The 13,697-nt window shown below is 38.6% G+C and overlaps 1 pseudogene; it reads right to left on the bottom strand.

The window, feature by feature from the left end:
• Positions 1-259: 259 nt before the first annotated feature.
• LOC103106295 (zinc finger protein 850-like) overlaps positions 260-13,697 on the bottom strand; it is a 56,689-nt pseudogene continuing 43,251 nt past the window's right edge.

The raw sequence follows: 13,697 nt of genomic DNA, 5'->3' as shown, positions 1-13,697 counted from the left end.
AATGTTGATGATTTAAAAACTCATCAAATATTTAATTGGCTATATTTGAAAGGAAAAAATTGAAGAGATCAGTTTAAATCTTTTTGTTTGCTTGTGACCTGGAAAAGCAGGTGAAATTCTTGTCCCTTTCTCCATTATAATGACTCTTTGATTCAAGGAATAATTATTATCAGAAGGAAGAGTAATTAGAACTTTGTACATCTTAGTGAAGTGCTTTATAGTGTACCATTCAGATTTTAACCAATAAAGAATGAGGCCATTTATCCAAGCTTAATATGGTTTATTAATGGGGACATGCAATTTCTATGAGGAAAGAACGTGTGTCCTTCACCAGACTCCAAAGAAAAAAGTGTCTTATAGGTTCTGATTAAAGATACATGTAAAACCCAGTGGAATTGCACATCAGCTACGGGAAGGGTAGCGGTAGGCGAGGGAGGGAAAGAATATGATTCTAAATTGACTAAATAAAATTAAATTTAAAAAAAATGAAAAAAGCATCTTGCCTCTTACTTATAAAGGAAGTTGTGTCTTGTCTCTTATTAGCTTGACAGCTCAACTGTAGGATGTCCCCTGACAGTCCTGCTTGATTGATATTTCAAGAGATGAGATGCATTTAGAGACCTCAACTTTTCCCTTATTACCTCATCACAGAGGTTGGATCTCTGCTCAGACCCAGAGATCAGCTGACTGCATCAGAGTCCTTAGACATAATGGTCTGAACAGTAGGGGTTCAGTCCCTTAGATCCCTTCCAAAATCTTTCCCGTGCACTGTTTTTAGCTTGTTTTTTAAAGATTTGTATGTGCCAGCAAACATTAGGAAACAAAGGTAGTGCCAATGAAGTGGGGAATGAGTGAAGAAACTGTAATAGATGAATGTTAAGTAGTGAGGAGGAATGAGAAACGTTAGAATTTTAGAAAAGTCCTCAACTATGTAGTAATTTATGCACATTATGAAACGTGGAGTGTTTAATGAGATCTCCTCTATGTGGAAACCAATGAAGTCTGTGATCCAGCAAGAGGCTTTCCCTTGTGAATTAGATACATTAAACTTTGACTCCAGTATGATATGTTCAAACTCATTCAATCCAGGAAGAATACTGTCCTCTACTGATCATACTACTCTTTCCTCCATCCCCCCCCCCATGTAATCTTTTACTTTCCCTCCACATATATGCAAACACAATACCCTACACATCTAAAAATATTTTCTTTGAGTCTCGATTTTTCTCATCCTTCCCACCCAACGGTAAAAATTTTACAAGTGCAATCATGTCAAGTATTTTCCTATAGCAATCCTTTTGTGGAAGGCAAATCAAATCAAAAAAAAAATGAAGAAAGTGAAAAAATTTTCCTTTGGTCCAGATTCAGACTCCATCAGTTCTTTCTCTGGAAGTGAATGAAAAATTTTATCTGCAGTCTTTTGGGATTTTTTTTTTTATCATTATATTGCTTAGAATAATTAAGTTATACTCAGAGTTGCTCATTATACTGTTCATCATTGCTATCAGAGTGTTCAGTGTTTTCTTGAATCTGCTTACTTCACTCTGCATCAGTTCTTGGAAGTCTTTCCTGGTTTTTCTGATCTCCTCTGACTTCTCATGAATCATATCACAATAGTATTTCAGTATAATCACATAAAACAATTTATTCAGCCATTTCCCAATTGATGGATTTCTCTTCAATTTCCATTTCTCTGCCACCACAAAAAGAGCTGCTTCTTGTTTTTTTGTTCAGATAGCTCCTTTTTCCTTTTTGTTTTTTATTTCTTTGGGATACAAGCATAGTAATGGTATTGTGGGTTCAAGAGTATGAAGACTTCTAGAGCCCTTTAAGCATACTTCCAAATTGCTCTCTCTAAAATGGTTGAATCAACGAACATCCTAGTGCAAACAACAACATGGAAATAGGTTCTGATCAAGGACACAAGTAATACCCAATGAAATTGCGTGTTGGCTGTGGGAAGGGCGAGTGGAGGGGAGGGAGGGAAATCAAGTGATTATTATGAACAAAAAATAAACAAATAAATAAAATAAAATGGTTGAATCAGATCACAATTACCTCAACAGTTCATTAGTGTCTTAATTTTCCCACATTTCCCACAGATTTTTTCATTTCCCTTTTCTGTCATAATATGCAACATGATGGGAGTGAGGTGCTCGATCAGAGCTGTTTTAATTTGTATTTCTCTAATTAATAATCATCACCCTCCCCCAGAGAAAAACACATTCCCCTTGAACACATTAATTAGAATTCTCTGCACCATGTAAGAGATTATCTCTGAATGAAAGTCTTCCCACAGGGAATCAATATATGGCAACTCAGAAGACATTTTCTCATATTTAGCAAGCTCTGAACTCCTTTTGAATGTCTTTCCTCATTCATGAGTGCTAAGATTTCTAATTAATACGAATTCTTGGGAATGGGAATGAGGGGGTTATTGCCTGAAGGCTTTACCACATTACTTAAGACTCCTAAGATTTCTCTCCCATGTGAATTCTCTTCTGTTTGTGAGTGAGAAAATACCCCTAACCTATTATACATTAGATTTTAATGTTAGTAATAATTTTCAGATAATCACAATTATAGTTGTACAATAATTAGCATTAAGTTGTGAATTTAGAAGGGTTTTTCACTTATATTTTAGTAAAGCTTTTAAACTGTTTTAACTTGGGCCTTAAGAGTTAGGCCACCCTTCTGAGTTGATGTATCATGCACCTAACTTGTGCTCAGGTATGAGTAATCATTTGCTTTGACCTTAAGTTTCATAAACAGTCATGGTGCTATCCATTAAAACCCATCCTTATCCAGAGTAGGTCCAGAACACATCCTTCTCCCCCAATAATCATCAAATGATTCAGATCATGGCCAAAAGATCTACTAAGCTAATCTAACTATGGATAAATAAGGGTTGCTTCCTAATTGAACTGGCCAATGAACAGTGTTGCTGGGTGTCCTCAGCCTTTGAAGGGTATGACTAGTCTTATAATTTTCTTTGTACTTTTAAGGAAAACTTGACTGTTTCTTGAGGTTATAAAAGTAGGTCTATCACAGTGCTTGGGGTCTTCCAATATTAATCAGGAGTCCAGCTTTATTGGAGGATTTGGCCCTATCTCAATAAGCCAATTATGTGGCTTAGAGAATTTGACTTTTTTAAAATCTAATTGACTATTATTAAACAAGCTATGAGTAGCAACTAAAAGCACAGGTTCATACATGACATCATGAAGTTTTCCCCCAGTGTGGATTTTTCTGCCATTTAGCAGGTGTGGAGGTATATGTGAAAGCCTTTCCAAACTGAGTACAGTCATAATTTTTCACCAGTGTGCATTCTCTGGTGTTTGGCAAGGTGGCCCCTCGCTGTAAAAGCTTTCCCACATTGTTTACATTCATAAGGTTTCTCTCCAGTGTGGATTCTCTGATGGACAGCAAGACCATCTCTCCGTGTGAAAGCCTTTCCACATTGTTTACATTCATATGGTTTTGTTCCAGTGTGAATTCTCTGATGTGTAGCAAGTTGTGAGGTAAATGTGAAAGACTTTCCACATTCTTTACAGTTATAAGGTTTCTCTCCGGCGTGGATTTTCTGATGTATAGCAAGACTGTACCTAGTTGTAAAAGCCTTTCCACACTGTTTACATTCATAAGGTTTCTCTCCACTGTGGATTCTCTGATGTGAAACAAGTTGCGAGCTAAATGTGAATGACTTTCTACATTGTTTACATTCATATGGTTTCATTCCAGTGTGAATTCTCTGATGTGTTGCAAGTTGTGAGCTAAATGTGAACGACTTTTCACAGTCTTTACAGTTATAAGGTTTCTCTCCAGTGTGGATTCTATGATGTGTAGCAAGACCATAGCTAGTTGTGAAAGCCTTTCCACACTGTTTACATTCATAAGGTTTCTCTCCAGTGTGGATTCTATGATGTTCTGTAAGACCAGAGCTCTGTGTGAAGGTCTTTCCACACTGTTTACATTCATAAGGTCTCTCTCCAGTGTGGATTCTTTGATGTATAGCAAGATAGCCCCTCTGTGTGAAAGCCTTTCCACATTCTTTGCATTCATAAGGTTTTTCTCTAGTATGGATTCTCTGATGTCCAACAAGACTGTAGCTAGCTGTGAAAGCCTTTCCACACTGTTTACATACATAAGGTTTCTCTCCAGTGTGGATTCTCTGATGTACAGCAAGACCATCTCTCCGTGTGAAAGCCTTACCACACTGTTTACATTCATATGGTTTTGTTCCAGTGTGAATTCTCTGATGTTTAGCAAGTTGTGAGTTCAATGTGAAAGACTTTCCACATTCTTTGCAAACATAGGGTTTCTCTCCACTGTGGATTCTTTGATGTTCAGCAAGATTGCCTCTCTGTGTGAAAGCCTTTCCACACTGTTTACATACATAAGGTTTCTCTCCAGTGTGGATTCTATGATGTTTAGCAAGATAACCCTTCTGTGTGAAAGTCTTTCCACACTGTTTACATTCATAAGGTTTCTCTCCAGTGTGGATTCTTTGATGTTCAACAAGACGATCCCTTCGGGTAAAAGCCTTTTCACATTCTTTACATTCATAAAGTTTCTCTCCAGTGTGGATTCTCTGATGTCCAACAAGACTGTAGCTAGCTGTAAAAGCCTTTCCACACTGTTTACATTCATAAGGTTTCTCTCCAGTGTGGATTCTCTGATGTACAGCAAGACCGTCTCTCCGTGTGAAAGCCTTACCACACTGTTTACATTCATATGGTTTTGTTCCAGTGTGAATTCTCTGATGTTTAGCAAGTTGTGAGTTCAATGTGAAAGACTTTCCACATTCTTTACAATCATACGGTTTCTCTCCACTGTGGATTCTTTGATGTTCCAAAAGGTTGCCTCTCTGTGTGAAAGCCTTTCCACACTGTTTACATTCATAAGGTTTCTCTCCAGTGTGGATTCTACGATGTTTAGCAAGATATCCCCTCTGTGTGAAAGTCTTTCCACACTGTTTACATTCATAAGGTTTCTCTCCAATGTGGATTCTTTGATGTTCAACAAAGCGATCCCTCCGGGTGAAAGCCTTTCTACATTCTTTACATTCATAAAGTTTCTCTCCAGTGTGAATCATCTGATCTCGAGCACATTCAGAATTCTGACAGAAAGCCTTCCCACCTTTACTGCTCACAGAAAGCTTCTCTCTAGGATTAGTTTTTGGATGTTTAATGAGGCTGGAACTCCAAGTGAAGGTCATTTTCTCTGGATAATCTTGATATATGGGTATTTCTGAAGGTTTCACATAGGATTGAAGGAGTTCTTCTTTTTCAGGGAAGTACTTGTTGTATTCATTATTCGGATGATAATTATTTCCAAAGGTCATTTTCTTATTTTGATTTAGCATTGAATATTGTGTGAATTTCTTTGCAATTCCATAAAATTCACTGTCACTATTTGGATTTTTATTTACCTTGATGTTAGATTCATAGTTTTCTCTCAAAATGAAGTCAGAGGGATCCTCATTCATAAATCTTTGCTTACCAGATCTTTTCACAACAAGGCTCGGCTTTGTAGACATCTCCTTCACTTCAAAATAGGTCTCTCCATCTGTAGAAAACAAATGATGATATAACAATGAAACAAACTAGCAAGTTCTTTCCTCTGATGGCAGAAAGTAAATTGATTTTATTCTATTTTCCTAATTTAAAATGAGACTTTTCAAACTGAAGGAGGCAGAAACAATCTTTGAATACATCATTTGGTTATATCTGCGAATGGTTCATTTTGAAAATATCTTCACGTATAATAACAATGAAATCTTATGACACACCATTGGCACAGAGAGGTTCAGCACTGTAATCATTCTTTAGAACTCAGGCCATGAGCTCAGAATAGAGCCAACCTCCCTACAGATAGACTACAGTTCAAATCCTGTTACTGAGCATGTTGTGAACATAGCACAAGACAGTTTTTCCCTACTGCACATCCTAACATGCCTTTAAATGCCTCTTATTGATTATACTTATAATTTTGTCCATTTCAGGTAATTTTCCCAATATTCCATTCTGATTGTTTTGGAAGCATTGTCATATCTCTGAATATTACTACATTCTGGGATCAGTCCTGGTATGTTCCAAGGGCCTGCTTCTTGGTTTCACTTTCTCAAGTCTTTCCAGTCCACTCAATCTTGCACACAGGAGTCACATTCATCATTCTAAAGTACACTTCTGATCAAGTTACTCCTTCCTCAAGAAACTCCCTTATCTCACTATGACCAGGATTAAATATAAGAGTCTCTGGGTCTGGCTGTTAACGCCCTTCATTCTCTGCCCTTTTCCTACCTTCCCAGTCATCCCTGACCTCAGTCTTCTCCACACATGGAATGATCAGTGGTATAGGCCTCTTTTTGTCTCTTCACCAGGAAACATTATCCCCCTGACTCCCAGGGTTTTTTTCTGGCTACCCCTCAGGCTGATAATGCCCATCTGGCTTCCCTCAAGTCTCTCATTAAATTCCTCATCCTACACTAAGTCTTGTCCACTCCTCCTTATCCCTAGGGCCTTCCCTGTCTGGATTAGCTCCAATGTATCCTGGATATGGTGGATTTGCATATAACTATGTACATGTTGCCTCCCTCATTAGATCGGGATCTCGTTGAGAGCAGGGATTCTCCCTTGCCTTTCTTTGTATTCCTGGGACTTACCACAGTAACTGGCACATAGAAGGAGCTTAATAAATGCTTGTTGGCTTGAATAAATCTAGCAAAAAATTCATACTGGAAAGCCTCAGGTCTTTCTAGAGGCTTTCAGGAGAGTTCCATGCTCTGGTGTTACCAACAAAGACTTCTTAGAGGATATTATCTTTATCACTGGAAAGGAACTGACAGGCCATGGAGCTTGACCCTCTCTTATTTATTACAGACGAGAAAACTGAGGCTCAGAGATTTAATTACTTGCCCCAAATCCCACTTGCTAAATGTGTCTACAAACACATTCCAAGTCAGACGTGACTGCCCCAAGTCTAGCACTTCCTTCCCTGTAACACATAGAGGTCTCTTTGGATAGTAGCCCTTATGTATCTGCTTTCATCTCACTCACCTGGACATAAGCTCCTTGTGCCTTTTTGTTCTAACAACCACGGTGATTCCTCTTGCTGACAACTGGATATCAAATTTTCTCTGGGAACTGGAAGCCCTGGGTATAAGAAATAAAGAAGAATTTAGAACAGAGAGAAATAGATAATTTAGTCCTTTTTAGGGAAAGGGGTCATGCAAGCAAGGACCATGGGATGGTTCCCAGGTAGCCTCAAGGATGATTTCCATGGTATTCACCTTTGGAGAGGGACAGAGATCATTAAACCCATTTGGAATCAGAAAATTTCATCTTCATTTTCCTCTGTCATAGAAGGATGAGCACATTCCACAGCTTCTACTACCTAGAAATTAGAGGCAGCTGGCAGTGTAGGGGGAAGAGGTCTGATCTTAGAGTCAGAAAGACAAGTTCTAATCAGCCTCAAATGCAGGGGAACTGGTTGGCCCATAGGCAAGTCACTTAACCTCTGAATGTCTCAGTTCCTTCAACTGTGATATGATGATAATAATGCCAAACTCACAGGAATGTTGTAAGACCACATGGTAAAAATTATAAAGTCTTTTACCTAGTTCAGGACATAAAGCAGATATATATATAGGGTTGCTTATTCCCTTCCCTTCCTTTTCTATCATGTGGGCTGGAATTTGAGGGAAGAATCATGATAAATGTGCTAGCCTAGGAAAAATTAGGGACCGTGAGCTATCACTTTATACTTCTAAACAAGACTTATCTAAAGACTAGATTCATGCCAAAGATAGAGGGGCTGCCTTGACAGGTAGAGGGTCAATGTCCATCTGCAAGGAAAAACTGCATGGGTATGAGAGTTTGAAGACTAAATCCCAGTTCACTTAGAAACTAAACTAAATGATCTCTGAGATTAGCTTCAAGACTGTGAATATGTAATACTCATTTGAGTTTTAACCTTAAGCTACTTAAAATAGAAAAGAGACAATTTCAAGAACAACAAAGCAATGTCTCAGTTTCCCATCACATAATTTGAAAATCTTTTTCATGAAAACCAGACACAGAAGGATCCTGTGGAGAGATCAGCTCATTTGCTTTTTTAATAACTGATAAAAGCTCAAAATCCTACACATTAGGCATGGAATGAAAACATTCCTTTGATGGCAGATTCAGAGTTACCAGAGGAAATGGTCTTTACCCACAGAGAGCAGATTCTGCACATTCTCCAGCATGACCTCCCTGCACAGCTTTTTCTGATAATGGTCCAACATGCACCACTCTTCCTGGGTGAAGTCCACTGTCACATCCTGGAACGTTACTGACTCCTAAATCAACAAAAGTCATGAGATTTAGAGCTGAGACTTCAGAAATCATCAACCCTCATCAACACATATTTTCCTCATCACAAATGTCACAACTGATCTTGTAAGGACATTTTGTAAAGACTTTGTGAGAAGGTCGCAAGTACTGTGTATTCTGGGGAAAAAACATTACTAATCATTAATAAAGAAAGAATAAAGAAAAAGGAATTACCTACTTAATTTCCAAAAAAGTTGAAATACTTATATCTAGATTGTAAGAAACAATGGTCTTATGAAGAACTCAATGGAAAACCACAGTGAAGCAGGAAGGTATTTTATTAAGATGTTCTAACAAGAGCAGGTCTCCAACAAGTAGGCACATACCTGGATTGGCACAACAAGCTTTTATTCCATATACCTGTCCACAGAGTCCTCCCTCCTTTCTCCACTGGTAGTGGAGGTGTACAACTTCCCAACACACCTATAATATGTTCTCCTCTAGTCATATTTACCCCTCCTGTGTCATGTCACATGTGCTTTAATAAGTTCACTCCACCTTGAGGAACATAATTTAATATTCATAGCTTTTCTGAGCATGCCTGTTATTCTCATTAGGAGCAGAGGGATTGGGTAGAGACTTTCCTGAAGGCTACAAATCACCATATTTCCTTTACTGAAAAGTCACATAATCTGTTTTCTACATGGGATCAAACTGTTTCCATCCAAGTGAAGAAGAGATATCCAGTGTCATATTGAGGATTTGAGGAAACACTGGATTTGATGTGTCTTAGCCAAAATATTCTACATTTTATGTCTTTTCTGTGTGATTAATTTCATGTGAATGACATCTATTCATTCATTTTTAATATTTAATTACAGAGAAAGAAGAGTAATTATGATGGAAAAAGGAGAATTTTTTAAAATTAAAAATATATTTTATTAAATGAGGTTAGGGATGAGCTTATTCATAAGAAAGACACTGACAATGTAATGATTGAAATTCTGGAGAGACTGAATTCCTTCATTTTAAATTAATTAATTGACTGATCAAGACATTCTAATGTGGTTGGTTTACTCTCTCCACAATCTAAGTGTTAGAAAAAAAGACATTTCTCTCCTCTAGCATAGGTCTCTCCCTCTCCTCACCCCCACCTCTTCTCTCTCTCTCTCTCTCTCCATATCTATCTATCTATCTATCTATCTATCTATCTATCTATCTATCTATCTATCTATCTATCTCCTTCAGCTCACTACTCAGTCCTTTCCCTGTACATTCCAAGAGATCACTGATTCATAAATAGCCAATGAAGAGGGGACTCAGAGGCTTCAACTGCTGCTCCCTCATTATTTCATTACAGGAGAAGCAGGGCTTTGTCCATACAAGAAAGATATCAGTTCAAACGATATTCAGCCTTGTGGCTGGCCTAGCATTCTCTCAAAATGGTTCAAGGTTCATCATGGCTTGCCAACCCTGCTCTTAGTTTTTTTATCTTAAAAAAAGAAAGCAGGTTCCAACGTATTTCCATGGCCTTGGGAGGGGACATTTGGTTTGGTACTTGGGTGGGGGGATAAAGGGGAAATTATTCCACAAAAACATCACAATTCAGTATTAATTTTCAACAAGAATTCATTTATAAAAAACAAATGCTCTAAACATAGCCTAGGGACTCTAGAACCTCGGGAACCAAGGGTCAAAAGAATGAGTTAAGAGGCAGATTGAGGGATAACTGACAAGAGAGTGGCCAGATCTGGTAAAACTGTGCTACCTGGAAGAGTTCATTTATGTTTCCAAACTGCTCCATGGAAAACAGATGGTACACACTTTCCCCCCATTTTTTCAATGATATACTCATACCACCACCAACAAAATTTAAATAAACAAATGAAAAAGCAAATATGTACAAAAGGGCAAACTTCACAATGTTTATTAATTTGTTTCAAATACATAAATTTTACGTATGTGCTAACAAAAAACATTCTCTGCTTCTGACTTCCCATAGAATTTGTTTTACTTTGTTATTTTTTTTTCTTGATTTTGTAGCTTTTAAAGAAATGTTATTATATAATGAATTATCTTATTCTCTTTTCATCTATTTCCCTTATTTTCTTAATATTTTCAATATCTGTCATTTCTAATAACATAATATAAACTATTACATTAAAATAATCTAATCTATTCAAACATTTCTCCCAATCTCTGCATTTGTTTTATTTCCAATTCTTTTGTAATTACTAACAAAGCTTCCACTAATATTTTAATACAGCTTTTCACACAGCTTCCTATCCTCTTAATAATGCCTAATCCTAGTAATTGGATTTCTAGGTAAATGAGCATGAATGGTTTTACAGCATTTAATGTATATTTCCATCTTGTTTTCTAAAACACAATTTACAGTTGCTCTAGCAATGTAATATTAGGCCTATTTCTCCATGCTTTTATCAGCATTCAATTTCATCAAATTACCCACTCTGGTTCCTTTAACATACATTACCAGGACCAGAATTAGCTAGACTGGTCCTTAGGCAGACATAATCTGTTGCTAGGACCATAATCTTTCCAAAACCAAGTCTTTCTAGATTTAGCATTCCCAGTGGAACTTTTCAGTGCCTTAACCACTCAAGAATCCGATGTTCCCTCCACAGTATGGTGAATGTTAAAGTAAGATTTTTGCAGAGTATCTATACTTTCTAAATGATTATTGTCCCACCAGAAACTATGTTTGGATTATGTATTTGCTCAGGCTTAGACCTACTGCTATCCTCATGTAAGTATATTTATGTTTTAAACATATGATTTGTCTTCTATTTGTAATCTATATTTCACTTTAAGCTGTATTCATTTCTATTATAAAATTTCTGAACAATAAAACAACTTGTATTTTCCCTTTCATTTTGTAGATTCATAAGAATTTACAAAATTTTCCTTTTTCCATAGGTTCTCCTGAATTATATCAGGATAATGTGCATGGAGGTCAAGAGGAGAGACTATCCCTATGCCATTCCTGGACGTTTAAGACACATGGCCATCACTGATTAATCGGGTCACAGTCTTGGATAGAAGAATAGATGACAGTGTACCCGTCTATCTGGAAACTGAACTGGCTTATTTAGGCAGCGGCTACCAAGGACCTGGAAAATTCATGCAACACAGTGTATGTGGGAGTAGACAGTGCTGATCTTAAGAGTTCACACTGATAACAATGATGTAGCTCATAGAGACTTTTTAAAGTGTGAATTTTAAAATTACTCCACCCTACTCAGACCATACTTTAGAAGATTTGATTTAGCTATTTCCTGATTTGTAACAATGGAGATACTTGGTCTAACAGATTCGGCTCTTGGGAACTCTACATTGCTCCACCCTACTTAGTTTAATGAGGTCTGGAATGTCTGTACCCATACTCAACAAGCAGTGATGTAGCCATAGAGGCTTTGTAAACAGAGATGTCACTGGTAGCTTGGTGAGAGCAAGTTTAGCCAAGCTGAGGGGTCTGAAGCCACATAAGAAGGTTCTGAAAAGGACTTTGGAGACAGCCAATAGGAATAGAGTAAAGCCCAGCCCATGTCCTTAGCTACCTGTGGCTCTGAAGAACTCCAGGATCTTTACCAACAAATCCCCAAATGGGGTCACAAAAAATCAGACACAAGTGAAATGACTAACTAAATGAAAACAAACACACAAGCCAAATCACTACATACATAATATGTGATCTCTAGATGTGAGGGACCCAAATGTTTTTCATCTACCCTACATGTGGGTCATTTTCTTCAGTGGATACAAAAACTGTCATGGACTTGTCCATCTCTTGTGCTGCTGCCTCAGTCTGGCTGAGTGTCAAGATTAGAACCAAACAAGCAACAATTACTTTGTTCTATGGTAACCCTTGACATAAGGACAATGACAATTCTCCCAAAAGGAATGACTTACATACTGAGAGGGCTAGTAGCAAACAGCAGATACCACCTAGCCATCCCAGACCCCCTTTCCAGGTTTCTGACCCTTCCTGCCTTCCACTTCCTTTCTGACTCAGGGACACTGGCCTCCTGGATGATCCATGACCAGGACTCACCATTTCCTCACTCTGTCCCTTTCCAATGACTGTCTCTTATACTGGAGTGTCTTCCCTCCTCCCCTGGGTCTCCTGGCTTCCTTTCCATCTCAAGTCAAATTTCACCTTCTAAAAACAAGCTTTTCCTGGTCCATAAATCTGTTAGGTCCTTCCCTCTCACACGGTTCCCATCTATACTGCATTTGGCTTTTCTAGACACAGATGCTCACATGGTTTCTTCCCATAACATAGTGCAATTTTATGTCCTTCTTTTGCATCCCCACGAGGTTAGCACAGTGCTTAGCACACAGCAGTCACTTGATCAATGCTTATTTACTACATCTAAGAAATGGTAGAAGGGATTTAGGAGGAAAATTGCTGCTCTGATGAAATTACTGCAAAGGATACCTCAAGTTTAACAGGATAGAGCTTCCTTAATTCTCCTGGATTCCACCTTGGGTGAAGCTGGTCAGGTCTGGATATGGACTGCACTCACCTGACATGGGGGTCTCTGGGTCTCAGGCATCATTCTTTCTGGTTCCAAGGTCTCTCCTAGGGCTAGACTTTGGTGCTCTACAGGGAGGAGGATACTCAAGGTGGAGAAACTTTCTCTTTGCATACCTATAGGGAATTATAGAAGGTGAGGTTTCAGAGGGGATCAAAAAGCCCTCCCCCTGTCCTCAGGGGAGACTCTACCCAGTCTGAGGGGAATAGGGAGGGACAGGCTTAGAAATAAAGTTGGACAGTACAGGAAAATGTTCCATCCTCACTAATTCCATCTTTGGCCTCATTCACCTCCCCTATCCTCCTACAAAGACCCAAGAGGCAGAAGGGGCTTGGGATACCAGATAGAATTAAACCAGGCAGAACTTCAATGACCCCCAACTCAGATCTCCTTCTGATACTATGGGTGGGACATGAAGGCTGAGCAAAAGTAACCCAGGGGTAAAGGTGGGGTTGGCACTCACTTTTGGGAAGTGATGAGGAGCCTAGATATATAGTATGGGCTAGGAGCAAGCCCAGAAGGCAGGTCTGCTCCTGGCATAACTGGCAGACGCTGGTCAAGAGGTCATATGGGGAAGATGAGGCCCAAAGAAAAGGGAAGGGGGCAGGGAGGGGTACTATCTCAGTCCTAGAGGCTAGCTGAACATGCAGAACTAACTTCCAGAAGCAAAAGACAATTTAAGCTTTAAGAGAAGAAGCAATCACATCTAGGGGCAGATGAACCTCCAGATCTTATCTATCTTTCCTTCCTAAATCTTGCCCTCAAACTCCACCCCAGCACTAGAACTGCACTTGGGCCACACACACCAGTCCAATCCTTGATGGTA

The sequence above is a fragment of the Monodelphis domestica genome, chromosome 4, assembly GCF_027887165.1.
Source record: "Monodelphis domestica isolate mMonDom1 chromosome 4, mMonDom1.pri, whole genome shotgun sequence".
Classification (NCBI taxonomy): domain Eukaryota; kingdom Metazoa; phylum Chordata; class Mammalia; order Didelphimorphia; family Didelphidae; genus Monodelphis; species Monodelphis domestica.
The sequence above is the reverse complement of the archived record's forward strand: the minus strand, read 5'-3'. Positions and strand labels throughout refer to the sequence as shown.